Below are 19,124 nucleotides of genomic sequence, written 5' to 3' on the forward strand. Positions count from 1 at the left end.
TGTGTGTGTGTGTGTGTGTGTGTGTGTGTGTGTGTGTGTGTGTGTGCAGGTCTATTAAAGGTTTGTAGTGGACTAATTAGTTTTATTCAAGAATCCTTCTACCATCTTCCTTTGTAGTATAGTGTTGGTGAATCTGTCATATTACTTTCAAAGTGTGTTGCAGAGTTGACAACAGATTCCGTGAGTCGATGAGTGTACTGTCAGGCTGTGGTTAATATTCTCAGTTGTTTGAACAAATGCTTGTGAGATGTACTTGTGTTATAATTACTGTTTGTGTAAGTGAGGAGTTACAGCAGAACATTATCCCCTGTTATGTTAGTGAATGAAAATATGCTAAATATGTTAACTTGATTTATGTGTCTCCAAAGTTGGCAATTATTCTTACGATAACAGCTGAATCAAAATGTTTTAGGGGGTCTGCTATATGGTTTTTCAATTTGTTTTCATCAGTATACACACCCAAAAATGTAGAAGTTGTGCCCTTTTTTGTAAACAGCATTGACAGTAGGTGGTCCATTTATAATGTTTTAACAGTACAAATCTGGATGAGCTGTAGTTTTACAAAGAACTAATTCTGACTCCTTATTCCTATGAAATGGTAAATCATTACTATAAAGCAAGAATATTAATGGGCCCATGATTGAACTATGTGGAAAGCCTCTTGTGATTTCTCCACATGAAGATGACATGCTGTGCCTGTTTGTATTACTCAAACATCTTAATGTAGCTTTTCGCTCACTGTTTCTTAAATATGAACTAAGTTGTGTGTGTAGTGAATCATGTATCCCACAAAATCTCAATTTCTCTGATAGAATATTGTTATTGGCGCTATCAGATACCTATGATAAGACACAGAGGCACCCAACTGATACTATTTTATCATTTGAAAAAAAAAGAAAAAAATAGTATTTGCTCATTGAAGGTGGAAACTGCTTTCAAATAGAGCAGCCGTTTTGAAATCCGAACTTTGACTAAGTATCCTATTTCTACTCAAGTGACTGACAACCCCCAAGTACATTACCTTCACAAAAATTGATGAAAATGATGAGGAAAATTGAGGAATTGCCTTTCTTATAGAGAAGCCAACAATGGCATATTTTAATGTGTGTGGTAATCTATCCTGAACCCATGATGGTTTACACATGTGACTGAGAACAAGTTATAGGGCCATAATGTTTAGTGCTTATTGGAGGTTTCATCAACTCTGTGTGAACTTTCACTTTTAGGTTAATGATCATCATCCTTACGTCAAACGGGAGATGTATGACGAATTTTCATATCACTAAATCTCCTCTATGTGGATTCTTCAGTGTACTTTTTTTTCTTTCGCATTTGGACTTCATGAAACAATTTTCTCAATTACTTTTAAAAATAAATTATTAAAAATACCTGCTACACTTGAACAATCTTTTATAATGCTCCCATTCTATTTGGTAGTGGAAAAGCACCTCTTTCTAAAGCTTCTTCCCCTGTCTGTTTTAACAATATCCCATATTGGTTTGATTTTACAGTCTGATTTGCAAATTTCTGACATGATATGCATACTACAGTAGATTCTCGATTATCTGACCTGAACCGGCTGCTGCAAGGTTGCATAAGCGGAAAGGTCAGATAACACAGAAAACAATACAAAAAAACACAAAAATTAAACTAAAGTAGGCTAAATGAGTTAAACGTTTAATACAATACAATTCAAATTAGACTGAATAGATATTTGCTGTGTGAATAAGTTAGTAATTGTCTTTTGTTTGCTTGCTGTTTGCCTTTTTTTTTTTTTTTGCCGCTAAATCATGTAGGCTCTTAAAAAGTAAAACCTTGGTAGACGATGTTTCCTCCAGTTGATCTACATATTTTAAAGCAGTTTCTAAGGTCTTGTGTCCTTTGTTGTGAGAAATCTTGGGTACACTTTCCTCCACTACATCTGCTTCTTCGCCTTCTTCTTTTTCGTTTACCATATTGACTATTTCTTCATCTGTCACTTCAAATTCTTCATCTTGGACAATCCATTCATTTATGTCATCTTCTGTGGTGAAAACACATCCCGGAAATTTTCATAACAATGAAAGCAGGGTAGTATTTTCTGGTTCGGTCTGCTGCTGGAGATTTTCATCATCTCGAGAATTTTCTTGATTTTCCCGTAGCAAAATTTTCCAGGATTTTGCGGTTATATTTGCCTCCAACACTCTCCCAAGATTGGGCCACATCATAAGCTACGTCTTTCAAATTAATGCAGCGCAACTGCTCTAGCATGTCTTATCCCTTGTCCATAGCATTAATTAAAGAGGAAAGCAAGTTTCTGCGGTAGTTTCTCTTCAGTGTCTCTAAGGTCCCTTGGTCCATAGGCTGACATAAGGATGTGACATTTGGAGGCAAAAACATGGCCTTTATATCTTGATCTCGAAGTTCATTTTCATTAGGAAGACAAGTGGCATTGTCTAGAAGCAACAGTGCTTTGCGGAGACGTGCAGTAGTATTTGTGGACTAATGGGCTTGACAGTAGTCATATCGGTACACAGTCTCATCCTAGCCTGCAGAGGAACATCATCTAACATACATGGAAGATGGTCTGTTAAGAGTCTGTGTTCCATCTGTGAAAAATGGGTCTATGATGTGATGGTTCACTATCCCACACCACACGTTTACGCTCTATGGTAGCTAACATTCCTCCCAACGAAGCCAATGTGGATTGTCAACAGACCAATAGTGCATGTTAAAGTGGTTCACCTGGTCATGATTGGTAAATGTGGCTTCATCACTAAACAAGATACATTATGCGTGTAGAGTACCCAGTCTTAATGCTCATGTAGAGAAGTCACATATGCCGGCCGTGGTGGCCGAGCGGTTCTAGGCGCTTCAGTCCGGGACCGCGCGACTACTACGGTCGCAGGTTCGAATCCTGCCTCGGGCATGGATGTGTGTGGTGTCCTTAGGTTAGTTAGGTTTAAGTAGCTCTAAGTTCTAGGGGACTGATGACCTCAGAAGTCAAGTCCCATAGTGCTCAGAGCCATTTTTAGAAGTCACATGATTCTCATGATCATTTCCATGCAGCTCTTGATGAAGAGAGATGTGATAGGGATGGAACCCATGTTGATGGAGAATGTGTTGGACACTTGCCTGCCTCATCCCAGTTCCTCGTGAGATTGTACAGGAGCTAACGTGTAGATCATCTGCAACAGCAGCAAGAACATTAATTTCTCCCTCTTCTGTTATCACTTGTTTCCTTCCAGTAGATTGGCTGGGTGTTGTTACACTACCAAATTCTCATAACTGGCTGAAGAGGTTGGTAAATAATTACAGAGACGGTGGACATATATTGGGCTACCTTGACACATACACTGAACAAGAACAACTGCGTTCTTCCTACTCTGTCTATACACTGTGAGCATGTCAGCTTTTTCTGCTTTGGTAAATACAGTTGTCCACTCACAACCTGCTGCTTGGACTATCACACACTAACTGACTAGCAAGTTGCAGTGCACCCAGGGAACACTCAGGCACACTGTAAGCAAACAAAAAATTGGTACCTAGCACCAATGCAGGTTGAACAGAACAAAGAAGTGTCGATGGGGAAACTACAAAATATGATATGTCGTTAATGACACACACTAGAATCCTCCAAGAAACACCACTGACATTCTAATTTACCCTACTTTTAGTGTGTTAACGTCTATAGGCATTGTTCCATCCAAAAAGTTTATGGTAGCAGAAAAATACATTTTCTAAGTATTATTACAATCTGTTTATTGGCTAACAGTACGAGTCTTTGACTACCAATCCATCCTGTGAAAACTGCACATCAATAGAACTTCCCATTTCTGCAATATTTGTGGATCAAGTTGCAGGTGATTCACCATATATAGGTCCTGTTATAGAACTGGGCTGCATAATTTTCTCTCATCAACATTATGTATACACAAGCAATGAATTAATCTCTCTCTAATGAGGTAGATGAAAGTATACTTGCCTTCCTTTTTTTTTCTGTGCTTGTGTTGGTCAGAACACTCATTTTCACACATTTTACCCTAATGCTTGTGAAAATTGCATTGCCAGGAAAACCTGCACCAAAAGAATTGAAACTCAGAGAATCTCTTGAACAGTATACCAGTAATATGCAAGTAAATCATAGAGAGATAGTATACTCATTGCCCTAGCAGTGCCCTCAGTTGTGTGATCAGGATGATTAATGTTATTCCCAGCTCAGATGAAAAAAAGAACCATCAGACAAGGTATAGAAGTGATCTGAGCAACGTTGATTAATGTTGTATGAATGAATTTGAACAGGGCAAACAATTTTGTGTGTGTGTGTGTTTCGGGGCCGGGGGATTCTGGATGCTCAGGCACAGAAAATGGTGTCAACGTGTCTGCAATTGACATGATCTAGTCTTTTGTAGATTGGGTTGATAGCACACATGCCATTGTACACTGTTGGGCCAAAACATCTTGCTCACTGCCCATGACAAGCATGGGACTCTGTAGCAGACGACCCTTACATGACTCCATAACAGCTTCAGTAAAGGTTGCGGCGGTGAATCATGGATCGGTGGAAACATGTCACTAAGCTGGAAGAATCACATTGGTTGTTACATCAGGTTCATGGCTAGGTGAATGGTGGCTTGAAGCATGCACTGCAGTATGGACACAGGCGAGTAGGGCAGTATTATGCTATGTGGTACAATAACCTGGATTTCCATTGGTCCTGTGGTAGTAGTCAAAGCACCACGATAGCTGTGGACTGCACGAACTTTATTGTGCACCACCTGCACCACTTCATGCTTGATGTCTTCCATGGCAGTGATAGCATGTTCTAGCAGAGTAACTGTTCATGTCACAAGACCCGATCATGCTACAGTGGTGAAGGACTTGTTGAATCCACATTGCGCAGAGTTGCTGCTGTATTGCATTCCAAATGTGGACAAATATGCTATTAAGCAGGTATTTTCCTTCTGTTGACCAGAAATACCCTGATGAAAATGGATACATAGTCGCTGATGTACATGGTGGTAAAATATAGTTTTTATGGACAATTTGCTCTTCAAGCTGCCCTACCTCAGTTGCCATGTAGATTTTACTTGGCACCATAGCAGCCAAAATTGTTGAGTGGCTTTGTTCATCAACATTTTTTCAGTAGGTTGAGACACTATAGCATGCAACATACAATCTTGGCTCCTACTTGTTGAGGGCAGTCTCAAAAGCAGTGTATTTCCCCTCATTCAGGCAACTCCACATGCTGTATTTCAGCTGCATAGGGAAAGGAATGTGCAAGCCGTCTTCAAATTATGGTAGATACTAATATCTTCCTCGGTCTGCAAGTTGACCTGCATGTTTGCCCAATATCTTGCCCATTGCACATTTTGGGGGTATGATTACCTGGTAGTTTGCTTGTTTTAGTCCTGTGCAGTCACAACAGATAATTTGTACTCTAATACAAACCACATAGAAATATGTTCTCCAGAAACATAACCAGGCCTTCAAATTCCACGCCACAGCACTTACAGACTTTGATTGCAACATGCTGAATTCAGTCAGCCAGGGTACGTATATGCAGTTTTCACAAATATTTAGTCTACTTCCGCTTCTGTGCAGCAAGTCTATCCTCTGACTACCCCATATCTTTCCTGACGGCCGGGGTTCAGAGTAGGTGTGTAGTTACTCCACCTTGTTGTAAAAGGCATTCAGACAGAGTTTTTACTTAGACATGCCCACATGTTGACAACACAGCCATGATTAGATTTTCTTCTGTACATTTTACAGTAGTGCAGGCTGTCTGGGGAAGGCCATCTTAATTGCCATCCGACATGTCCTCTGTGTGTGAATATCTTGTACACATCTAAACCAACTGACTTACCTATGCATCAAAAATCTAATGTCATGGAGGTGTCATGAAGTACCTTCTCATTCATAGTCCCCTGAGAAGGTAGAGATCACACCACTGATAACTGAACTGCAAACACTCCATATACACTGAGGAATAGTGGCCTGTCCAGTCCAGGGCAGAACGACTCCAGTCAATGTGTAATAGGTCAGGTAGCTCCTGCCCTGGTGGAATTATGCATTTGGGAGAGATCATTGTATTGGAGAGAATGGCATCAAAGCAAATGATAAAATTGTAGAAGAGTATTGCATAAACTTTGAGCACACAAACAACCAAAAGCTTTCCTCCCAAATCAACAGCTGATTGGGGGCCTCACAAATACCAGTGAACTAAAGGGTCATGAACATCAAGCCACAGAGTGTCTCAGTCATGCTACTTTCTGGAATAAAAAATTAAAAATTCCCATAGTAACTGAAACACAACAAAAATATTAAGAAAGTGAAAGGAAAAGAAAAACCTGAACCAAATCCAAACCTGGACATTCTGTCTGTCACCAACCTTTCCTTGACTGAATGCACAGATATTACACCAGTCTCATAGTAATAGAAATCTGAGACACATATAGCCACACACTCCTACATCTTCACTGCTTTCACTTTCTCCGCCTTAATGTTTTTATAATCATTGCATTATTGCGTCAACTGGTGACAATTTATCTACTGTGTGCGTTGCAATACAGTAATTGAGGAACTTGGATGATCATATCCCTAATAATAGAAATTATCATATTTATTACAAAACCTGAGTCAGTACTGAGAAGGCACCAGAAGTGTATGCATGTTTATCCACTCAGACACCTACAGTGAGCAAGCCCCACTTAACGTGCTGCATGTGGTACCTAATCTCCTTTAGACCTCACAGTATGCAGTCCCTGATTCCCCTGAAAAATCCAGTGAAACATTCATTGAGACACTTTTGGTAGTGGTCACTTTCCTGTTACAATATCCCTACTGAACCAAAGAACTAATGAAGTTCTAACACACTAGTCTCTTAGGTGACCTAATTGGGTACTTTACGCAAGCAGAGTATGGTTTTAAAACATGCTACAGTTGTGACCACACATGTTGTGGATGCAACAGTACCTTTATCTTCAGCTGTCTGGATTGAAACCCATACCATAATTGTTAGAAGAACTGGATGAGGTCATTAGAGACAGTATAAGAGTTCTCTAACACTATAATTCTGTGGCCAATTTAATTTTATTCAACCGATAAACAGAGTGGGGGCTTAATTTTTGATAAGAAAATGGAAGAAGGCATGTTGGGTGTAATGCATCTCACCTGGAGAGCACACTCCACATCCTCCCAAGCGTGGGCTAAGTTCTGGGCATTTACAATCATATTACCCAAAGTAATGCCTGACATCTCTGTTAACAGAGTTACGATCACAAATCCCTGGAATGTTGCTGAACATTTTGCACCTTACTTTGCAAAAATATTTTTGTACGGCAGTTACAGTCGTACTGTTGCAAAATGTTTGACACAATGTAAAACCTAATTCTTCCACTCTCAATCCCTTGAAACTTTCAGTGACCCTTGTAATGAACGGGAACTCGACAGTACTTTAGATTTGTGTTGGAATACATTCCTAGGACACAACAAAATACATTATGAAATTCTACATCACCTTAGCAATAATGGCAAAAAAGATGTTCAAGATATTTTTAATGGAATATGACAGGAAGGGATTTCCCTCTGTGATGAGAGAGCATTATAGTATCCACATTTGAACAAGAAAAAGACATAGGTAACATAGTTAATGCACCGTAGCATAACTGCTAGTTAATGCAATCAAATCATGTCACCATATCACCTGACTGGTGAGAACTGAGGGCTCTCTGGATGAGGATGGAAAAAACACACACACACACACACACACACACACACACACACACATTGTATACCAGATTCCCACATGCCACAGCCCCTGCCCAGTAGTATAGATGAACATAACTCAAAGGTTAAGTAATGTAGACAGTCTGATTCAAGCTTAATGTTACATCAACCAAAGGATACATTTCTGTGTTGTTAAAACAACCACAGAACAGCGCACTAACCCACATTGCATGCAGTCCTTAAATAATGCTTAATCAGATTTAGGGTTAACAGTACATTGTGCATAATTCACATAACAATATTCCAAGGTTTACTGTTGAGCTCTTTGCTTGCTTTAATGTACAAATCTTGTGGACAAGAGTGACCAAAGGTCTGTTGCATGCAATTCTTTTCCAAATGTCCACACACTCGGAGGACTCCCAATTCATTTGCGAGTATGTTTGTGGCAAGCACAAGGCCTCAAATTATTGCAGCACCTTCTACTTTTCATGTGCTGCAGTCTCTTATTACTGACTATCCTACCTTCTTGTACTGCCAAGGAAGCACCATTTGATGTCAGGCGGACTGTTCCCTAGGTTCTATTTTCATTTCTCAGGATATACATTCATTTACATTACATCACCTTTTGACTGAAGCATTGTTTGGGCCACTTCTGGGTCTGACCTTCATTTTCCAAATTTTTTCTGTATTGTGGACCGACTTGGGAAGGACACCTCAAATAGCCCCCACTGCATGCAGTGGTGAAGATCATCTGCACACAAAACTTTCGTATGCTCTTATCTGCGCTTCAAAGCCAATGCGGTAGCCAGTCCGACAAGGTGAAATCATTTTGTACCCTTTCAGTTGAGCCCCGTGACAATACAGGGTTCACACTGCTGATGGCTGAGCTGCTAGCTCGACACATTTGCCAAGGAGGAAGTGCCCATCTCCCTGGGGCATCAGGATTCCCGACAACAGCTGCCTCACCGGATGGCCTTTGCTGCTACTGGGTGGTGACTGGGGAGAGCACTTGATTTGAGTATCATTGGGATGGATGTTTCGCACATGAAACACATCAAATTACACCAAAACAATGACTGTTATGATCCAGTCATGTCATCAGGTAGATCAAGACGTTTCTATGTGGACACTTACAATCCTACTGAGAAGAGAGACAAGCTAGATGACAGAGAGTGAAACAATTTATACACTACTTGGTATGTACTCAAACTGATGGTGATACTTTTACTCCGACAAAGCTGTTATTTTTGTGGAACATACTGAAGATAAATTTTGAGAAGTTTGGGTCTCTGGGAAAAATTCACAGTTGATCGCTATTGTTCAAAGCTTTCTCCCGTGCACATTCTACAGTTCTTCAGGCATTGGTGGTCTTGGTGACATGCAGTGACCATTACCCCCACATAAAACTGAATACGGTCGAAGGAATCATCTCCCACAGAGACCTTATGCTCCAAACTAGGAGCTACATGCTAATCTTGAGCAGAGAGGCATACATTTTGCCTGATGTATCCAAAAAGATCCCAAGGATGTCTGAACAGATACAGGTGCCTTAACCTGAAGCTTTTGAAAGGAATGTGCTCCCAGAAAGTTTTAGTCATGGTGTACAGGTATGATGTGAAACCTTACATCCCATCATCTTTAAGGTGCACCCGATGCTTAAATTTGGTCATATGTCGTCTCGCTGCATGGCAGACCCAAAATGTGACAACTGCAGATGAACACTCAATGAAGTTAGCCTTGGTGAACAACCAACTCTGTGTTTCAGTCGCATAGGGCACCACCCTCCATGTTTACTGTTTTCCCCAATCTTCTAGATAGAACAGAAAATACAGGAATATAAATCTATTGACAACCTGTCACATATTGATACAAGAAAAAAATATGAACACCTACATCCTGGTAATTTGATGACTAGTTATGCAAAAGTCTCAACCATCACACCCACTACCTCAATTTTTTCCAATCCAGTTCTCCCACCACCCTCCTGTCTTTTGATCACTGTGGCACCATCTTCATGGATAAACTTCTCACACCTGACAGGAGAAGCAACTTCTTCCTCTGGCACCTACCTCTGACAGGACTCCCCCCTCAGGATCCTGTTCCCCAGAAAGCCACGGATCAAAGGCCAGATGCCAGCCAATGGGTGAAGGAACTGTGCCTTGTGGGCCCAGGGCTACTCGCTCTTTATCCATCACATCCCCACTTTCTTTGCAAATAGGCCCTTGCAAGAATCTCAGCTACCAAAGTCTGTGAAGGAAGAAGAGGAGGAGGAAAATTGGGACAAGCCTACTTGGGTGACCCTGGATGTGCCAGATCTTCCCATGTATCCAGAATCTCAACCAGTGCTCAATTATGTGATTCCATCATTGGTGAGCAGTCTGCCTGGTGCCTTCATGCCTAACTTGGACACTGTAAGTCAGTGGAACCATAATGGATATTACTACCACCTACCGGAACTATTACACCTTATTTCCTCCTATTCTGAAATTTATGTTCCTTTGCAAGAAATGACCATTCTCCAGCACTCTTTTGTTATCGTGGGTTCTGCGTTCTGTTGGATCCATGCTGGCCCCGAGAGTGCATCTGGAGGGGGTGTGTACATTGGTTCACACAGGTGCTGTCAGTGAGTGGATTTCCCTTCATACCACATTGGAAACAATGGCGGTGTGGTTGCAAATTACCTCAGCCATTACTATTTGCAGTGTTAATGTACCTCCATGCAGGCCGCTTACTTAAACTGAATTGACCACCTTAATCCAACAATGCCTCTCCCCTCTCCCCCTTCTCCTACCTGGGGACTTCAGCATGCATCCCCCCCCCCTCCCCCCGCCCCCCATGATGCATGCCTCTTCGATGATGGTACTCCTATCCACTTCAGTGCTGTCTGTGGCACCTTTTCAGCAGATGATGCTGTAGTTTACAGAAGAGAAGTTGCAGCATTAGAAAATTGTAGCGAAATGCAGGAAGATCTGCAGCGGATAGGCACTTGGTGCAGGGAGTGACAACTGACCCTTAACATAGACAAATGTAATGTATTGCAAATACATAGAAAGAAGGATCCTTTATTGTATGATTATATGATAGCGGAACAAACACTGGTAGCAGTTACTTCTGTAAAATGTCTGGGAGTATGCGTGCGGGACGATTTGAAGTGGAATGATCATATAAAATTAATTGTTGGTAAGGCGGGTACCAGGTTGAGATTCATTGGGAGAGTCCTTAGAAAATGTAGTCCATCAACAAAGGAGGTGGCTTACAAAACACTCGTTCAACCTATACTTGAGTATTGCTCATCAGTGTGGGATCCGTACCATATCGGGTTGACGGAGGAGATAGAGAAGATCCAAAGAAGAGCGGCGCGTTTCGTCACAGGGTTATTTGGTAACCGTGATAGCGTTACGGAGATGTTTAGCAAACTCAAGTGGCAGACCCTGCAAGAGAGGCGCTCTGCTTCACGGTGTAGCTTGCTCGCCAGGTTTCGAGAGGGTGCGTTTCTGGATGAGGTATCGAATATATTGCTTCCCCCTACTTATACCTCCCAAGGAGATCACGAATGTAAAATTAGAGAGATTCGAGCGCGCACAGAGGCTTTCAGACAGTCATTCTTCCTGCGAACCATACGTGACTGGAACAGAAAAGGGAGGTAATGACAGTGGCACGTAAAGTGCCTTCCGCCACACGCCATTGGGTGGCTTGCGGAGTATAAATGTAGATGTAGATGTACATTATGTTCTTTGTAACAAAGACCACTTTCTGATGATCCTGTCACTTCCTTGCCACCACCAGATGGACGGACTTCCATGTTGGATGTGTCAAACAGCCAACTTGCAGTTGTATGTCTCTGCTGGTACGTTCACCCCCTCTCTGTCAGATAGTACTGGTGGAGTTGTGCAAGACGTCTCCGATGTGATCAGCCATGCCCCTGGAGCTACTCTTCTCCCACCCCCTGTCTGCAGGTCCTCTCGATCACTGGCCAGTACCATGGTGGACCAAAGATATTCCTGTAGTTATTCAAGATTGTTGAAGAACCCTGCAACATTTTAAGTGACATCATACATGGGCCAACCTTTGTGCTAAGTCTTGCTATCTATTGAAATGCTGTTAGAACGTATACTGCGAATGTGACTTCTCTTCCCTGGGAATGTATACCTCTTCATCTCGTGTGGGCCTAGCTTTGAAACCTTTGGAGCCACTAAAGATTCACAGCTCTGATGGATCTCTTATTTGAGAATGGTGTCTGTACTGACACATCGACTCTAGCTGAACACCGTGCGACCCATTTTGTGATGGCATTGGTAACCTCCTCTTACATGGCTCCCTTCTCAATGCATAAGTGATAAATTTAAGTAATCCCCCCACTCCGTTGCCCATTGGCATGTGAATTATATAATGAAACATTCACTAACTGGGACTTGGTTCGGTCTCTGACCACATCTTGTGATATGGCCCTGGACCCTGATTCCATTCGCAGTCAGATGTTGCAGCTTTGTTAGACTTGACTTGTTCGAGAATGTGGAACAGTGATCTCAGTTTTTAATAGAACTTTCATTTGTATACATTGTGAGTTTATAACTTACAACAAGTACAATATGAAAAGAGGGGAAGTGACGAAGCACAGACCATAAAATGTCGCTACAGAGTGTAACACATCACATCATAAAACTACTGTGTGTTTTGATATGCTGCTATTTAAGATACAAAGAGGTGTGCATTTGCTGGAAGGCACCATTGTACGTATTGTAAATAGATAGAATTTTTATGAACAATTTTTTTCTGTCTGTTTTAGATCTGAATGTGAACACTAGCACATTTCAAAGCAGTATATCAGTTTATAATATAGTGATATAGACAAATAAAAGTTACAGATGATACATCTGACTGTTACTCAACACCACCATCTCATTGGGGTCTTCAACCATGTTTGGCTCAGTGGTGTCTTCCCTTTACAATGATGGGATAGTATCATCAATACCAAGCCTTTAGCTGGACAAAAACCCAACATCCATCAGCAGTTGACTGACTAGCCTCACAAACGTGCTCTGCAAACTACTTGAATGGATAGTTAACTGCCGATTATGCAGGGTTCTCAAATCTTTGAGTCTTTTGTCCTCCTATGTGTGTGATTTCGAGGAGGGACAGTCCACAACCAAACATCTAATTAGGCTGGAAACAGGCAGTCAGGCAGGCTTTTTCTAAATGCCAACACCTCATTGCAGTCCTTTCTGACGTACAAAAGACATACAGGACCGCCAGGCAGCATCACATTTTACTTATCTTATGTGACTGGAGCTTTATAGCCTCCCTGCCAATTTTTGTCAGTTTTTAACCCACTGGTTTTTCCTGGTTAGAGTTGATATGTTACTCAACTATCCATGGATCCAAGAGAATGGTGCCTTGCAAGGCTCAGTGCTGAGTCTCTCACTCTTCCTCATTGCCATCAATGGACTCCTGTTTGACAAGAAGCTGACTTGTCTGCCTTATATTTGCTAACTAAAGACTAACTGCATGTGAAAGCTTAACATCTCTGCTTCCTTACTCACACCTCTTCAGGTGTGGATCATGCTACTTTTCTTCATCTCTACCAGGCTGTGGTCCAATCCCGCGTGGACTGTGGATTTCTAGGTTTATTGCATGGCAGGACTTCCAGCTTTGAAATTGTTCAACCCATTCCATCATTATGTTATTTGTCTGACCGCTGTTGCCTTCCAGACTTGTCCCTTAGACAGTATCCATGCTGAAGCAGGAACCTTCCTTTTCAGCTCCAAAGGTACCAGCTGGTGCTTACCTATGCAATTGCCATTCACCAATTTCCTGATCATCCTATATATCATAATCTTTATGCAGGAGGAGGAGGATCGACCCCGACACTTGCCCTCAGATAGGATTACCAGTTGGAATGCACCTCGCAGCCCCTTGGTTGGTACCCAGACCACAAATCAGAATCTGTCTAATTCAAGGTCCTAAAATTTGCCATCCCCATGGCCTTTTGGTGTCTTCTCTCACTTTTGCAGGTGTATCAAGGTGCTACCATCTTTTACACTGACAGCTCTAAAACCCTGAATAAGACTGGTTTTGCTTTATTGTCTCCTGCTGGTCAGGGGGTACCATTTGTTGCCCTGTGTTTCAATATGTAGTTGCTCACTGAGCAGTCTCCAGGCCATTGACCAGTGTTACTCCTGTCAGCCTATGCTATCTGCTCTCTGAACTTAATCATACTGGCTGCTCAGTTGTCTTTCTCCAGGTCTCAAGTCTAGTGGGTATCCAGGGGAATGAACTGACTGACCTATTAGCTAGAGGCACAATTAACCGCCCCCTCCCCATTTGCTTCAATGGTCCCAGGTGCAGATTTGTGGGGGCAACTAAGTTCTCTGTTCACTCAGACTGAACACCTTCTGGTGGGCTACTGCTGCGTGGCATTCATCCTTCCATTCCTCCTGGAAGGAATCCACTGTTGTACATTGCCTCCACATCAGTCATGCCAGACTGACCCATAGTTTCATATTATGTAGTGAGCCACTCCCACATTGTGGTTATGGAGCTTTACTGACAGTTGCTCATGTCTTGGTGGAATGCCCTCTCCTTCTGGCTCTCAATGCTAAGTATAGTCTCCTGACTTCTGTGCATCTCATGTTGGTGGACAACACAGAAAATTGAACTGGTTCTCTGCTTTCTTTGTGACAGTGGTTTTATTCTCATATATAACGTTTTATACTATTTTCAGGATTGGGGCGGAGTGGATCTGGTTGAGGGGCCTCTCGTGCTACATTGTGGGTCAGGGGGACCCTCGACCCCACCTCCTTTGTTACTGCTTCTGTCATCCCTCCTTTCCTCTAATTTCATTGTTTCTAGGTGGTTTGCCTGTTTCTGCTACTCCCTACTTTCTGTTTTAGGATTAGTACTCTGTTAATGAGTGGGTGCTATCTGTGTCTGACACGGTTGTTGGAGGGCCCGCTCTCTTCGCATGTAGACTGCCTGGGGACGCTCATGTGCAGCCTTAACTAGTTCTCTCATCTTATTTTATTATTGACAATCCAATTGATGTCCATTATATTTGTAGTGATTTCCCTTTTACTTTTCTGGATCTGTTGACCAGAAGGCATTATTTACTCTGTAGGTGTCTCTGGTTGGAAGAACACACAATGCCATATTATACATACTGCACTATACTGTATTTAAATTTAAAGAACATGGGATGTAAAACATTTCAGAAACTTACCAAATATGGTACAGCAATTAGAAAAACTTCATTTAAACATCAACCAAACAATGACATGAGTTTCAGTGTGGTATATAAAGTAGACTTTCCAATACACTATGATAATTTACAACACTGCCCGTAAGTTGCAGTACATCATTATTCTACTGTTTTAAGGAAGTTAGTTAGCTTTCTTTGGCAGGTCATTTCACACTAGCTTTCTTTGGCGGGTCATTTCACACAGTTTCTTTAGTTTGTATTATTATAGACTCATCGGGTGCAAGAACTCAGTTGGATTTGATTCACTGTGTCACTCTATCCATGTAATCACTTTATTTATATTATCCAATATTTCACGTGTACTGGGAATATCACCTATACTTTCTTGTTCAGCTCCATCATCATTGACTGGCTCACTGCTCTCATTTCGAACAAAATCAATAGTGTCCTTGCCACCTCTGCTCTCTGAAGTCAGTTCTTCGTTGTCGACGACTACCCAATGGTTCAGATCTTCAAGATCACTATTGCACTGTAAAACATTACATGCAGACTAAATGTCACTGCTGTTGAAATCTACATCACTACAGTGTTCCTCTGTTGCATTTTCCAGCAATTCCTAATAGTGCTCGGGCCAACACTTTACCATACCAGGCCTACTGAATATACAACACTCTGTAAGACTTACAGATTTCAAGGCTATTTCCATTTCCACATCTGAATTTACTGTTGAAGTGAGCAGTTCATGGGGGTAATGGGCCTTAAATTTTTGTATGTTTCCTGATCCAGTGGGAGCTAGACAGTGGTCCAGGATTAGTAGAGCTTCTTCTCTCAGCGTAAGTGACCGTAGGTGCTTTCTCACTGAAGGAATAATCTCTTCTGGAAATGAAGTGGTGAAAACATCAAGTCATCCAAGTATTCTCTGAATGCCTGTAAGTGAATTGCAATGATGACATGTTTACATGCTTGAAACATCTCAGGCTTTAACCTTTAACTATATAGAGAGGTTTCAGCTTATGGCTGCCCAATTTATTTGTGACAAAGAGCAGGTTATTCTGTCTCTGTTCATTTTAAAATCCACCTTATTTCCTGCTTTTTTTATTGGGAGTTCTGATTGGAAGCAATTGATAATGAAGTGCCGTTTCTTCACAAGTATACACTTGATGATCATTTAAATTTTCATGCACCATTACTTTACGTACAATTTCAGGAAACTGTGAGGCAGATTCAGTGTTGCGAGTACTTCCTCCTCCTTCAGTGGTCGTTTGGCAAATTCCACGGCAACATTTCTGCTTGAAAAGTATCTGTTGGGAGCTGTAAGATCTTTGTTGCCATGTAACTCAGAGTGAAAATTTTCTGCTTGGGCTTCAATAATTGGCCCAGAAAATGGCACACCTTCACTTCTCTTGATTAAAAACCACCTACAAAGGCATTCATCAAGTTCACTGTCTTCTCCTAGTTTAGTCCTTTTTCTGTCCATCCCACATCACTTTTAGTAGCGTTTACAAAATTTCTAAGTTTATTCTCTTCTTTCACCCATCCCCTGATTGTTTCTTCAGGAACACTTTACTTGCATGATAAACTTGCTTTAGTTCCACCATTCTTCACATGATCAATAATTTTTAGTTTATCACTCTCACAATAGGTGTTCCATTTCTGTGACATCATAACAAGCACACTGAAATGTAGATAATGAATGATCAACATGATGGTCATGCTCATTTCGATTATTGTCGAGCATTGTTGTACAGTCACTTTGTTGACTGCATCACAGTGTTAACGATAAGATGTGTATTCAAAGCTCCTGTATAGCAACAATCCTTGATAGATTGATAAGCCAAACCAAAGGTTATGTCTAATTACGTCCAACTATTTTGGTTATTGTTGAGAGAGCTTGGAGATTGCAGCATTAAATTATACTGCAGAAAGGCTAGATTCAGACTGTAAATCAAGTTTATTAAATATACTAAGAGTCCAAAAATCATTCATAAATGATATTTCATTTTGGAGAACATACTTTATACCCTGTTATATTCGAATCTGTGGTATATTGGACTTCTACTGTATTTACTGCCTCATAAGGAAGAATTTGACAGCTACGAGCCAGAACACCTGCAAGAGGATGTAGTCTAACAAATCATCTTTTAGCCACAATTCTGAGGTGAATTACCTGTAGATTGGGATGTTACTACTTTCATTAAACTGGACTTAATGTGCAAAGCCCATCACCCTCTATATATTAATATATTGTGCATAACTCGACCCATTATACCTGTATGTTTCTGTGTGATCAGTTTTTCTAGAACCTTTTAATTAGGTGTAAATTTACTGCAAACCTAAAAGATCACGTATGTGAAATGTATTAGCTGTTGTGAATATGGACAACCACGAGCTGTATAATAAAATGACAACAATGAAAATTTGTACCAGACCAGTACTCAAACCCATGTTTCCCACATATCACGAGCGGTCACCTTACTATTAGGCTATCGAAGTATGTTCCACAGCCAGACCCTAACTTTCATATGTTGCCAACCATGTGTCTACAACCTGCACTCAATTGTCCATTATGTATATTCCTGTACAGGGGAGACGTTGTAATTGAAAGTTGCTTGCCTGGTGTTGGCAGATAAATATGATTGCAGTGCATATGTTGTTCAGAACTGCAGTGCAGTGTTCCTTTGGGCATGGATGCATGTCTGAAGGAATAGGCACTGCGGCAACTACAGTAGTACATGAAAAGTATTCGCAGTTGCTAATATGGACAACCATCAGCTGTATAACGGACATGTAGTTGATGACATTTACATATTGAAGTTTGTATCTGCCTGTGAAACATGTTCGGTTGCCTAATGGTAAGGCGATGGCTCACAATAAACAGGAAATCCGGGTTCGAGTCCCAGTCCGGCACAGATTTTCATTGACATCATTCCATTATACAACTGATGGTTGTCCATATTCACAACTGTGAATGCATTTCATGTATTTTGTAATGGCTGTAGTCACCACATTGCCTGTTCCTTTGGATATGCAGGCATGTCCGAAGGAATATTGCATCGTACTTCTGAACAACACAGGCACCGCAGTATGGTAAAAAGTCAGAGGTATAAACGTGTATGCCATTTTTATGATTAGTCTTTGCTTAGTGGTGGTTTGCCATGACATTATTTGTCGGGGTTAAATTGGCTGACACGTTTACCCATCTGCGATAGAATAACCCAAAGGTGGATAGTAACACAAAATTTTGTGGATGGTGATTACTTTAATATGAGGAATTGAATTATAAAATGCCATTCAGTATTAATAAACAAAATTGCAATTGATGTATATATGCAGACTGAAGGCGATGAAAGAAAATTTGCACCAAAGCCGGGATTCGATACAGAGTCTCCTGATTACTGAGCAGATGTACTAACTGACATCCCGTGTTTAGTTAGATATGGAATACCAAGTGGGCTGAGATGTGAATGGGCATTTGGATTGAGGAGGGAGCTGTGCTGGTCCATGCAGTTATGTGGGTTGAGGAGGGAGGCGTTCTAGGGTAGTCTGTGCGGTTGTGTAGAGCTACCGTGCCAGGGTGACATAGTGGTTATCGCATCTGCCTAGTAAGCAGGAGACCCGGGATCGAATTCTAGCCTTTGCACAAATTTTCATACGTTGCTTCAGTCTGCATATACGTAGGTTGGAACTGCAACACTGCTGTGGAGACATTATGCAATGGGATCTACTATTGTCACCGATAACACACGTTGTTGACATACCTACCTTACCTCCGAGCAAATGGACTCACCCGTCCCACGTCACCAGCATTCGCACAGTCAAGGGAAACAGTCACTTCTGAGCGAGCGGTATAACATAACTGTGTTTTTGAAACAGGAACAACAGAGTTGGATCAAGATTGAATTTGCCAGAGGTCGTACAGCACGACAGTGTCATCAAGGTCTTCAAGAGGCGTGCGGGGAATCGGCATTGCCGTACAGAACAGTGGCACATTGGGTAAAAGCCTTCAACGAAGTTCGGCAAACTGTGGCAGACATGCATCGGGCAGGTCATACTAGCGTCTTTGAAGTAGTAGTACATGCTGTTGCCCCGTTAGTGGACAGTGATCGATGCCATATGATTCGTGAGCTTGCCCACGAAACCGGATTAGTGCATATGACTGTGCTTTGCATCCTAAAGGAACGCCTGGGCATGTGAAAAATTGCATCATGATGGGTTCCACATG

At 41.5% G+C, this 19,124-nt stretch overlaps 1 protein-coding gene across 4 annotated transcripts in view; it reads left to right on the forward strand.

Moving 5' to 3' along the window:
- Positions 1–19,124, forward strand: part of LOC126469944 (inner nuclear membrane protein Man1) — a 341,802-nt gene that overhangs the window by 231,813 nt on the left and 90,865 nt on the right. The window lies entirely within an intron of this gene.

The sequence above is a fragment of the Schistocerca serialis genome, chromosome 3 (genome assembly GCF_023864345.2).
Source record: "Schistocerca serialis cubense isolate TAMUIC-IGC-003099 chromosome 3, iqSchSeri2.2, whole genome shotgun sequence".
NCBI classification, from domain to species: domain Eukaryota; kingdom Metazoa; phylum Arthropoda; class Insecta; order Orthoptera; family Acrididae; genus Schistocerca; species Schistocerca serialis.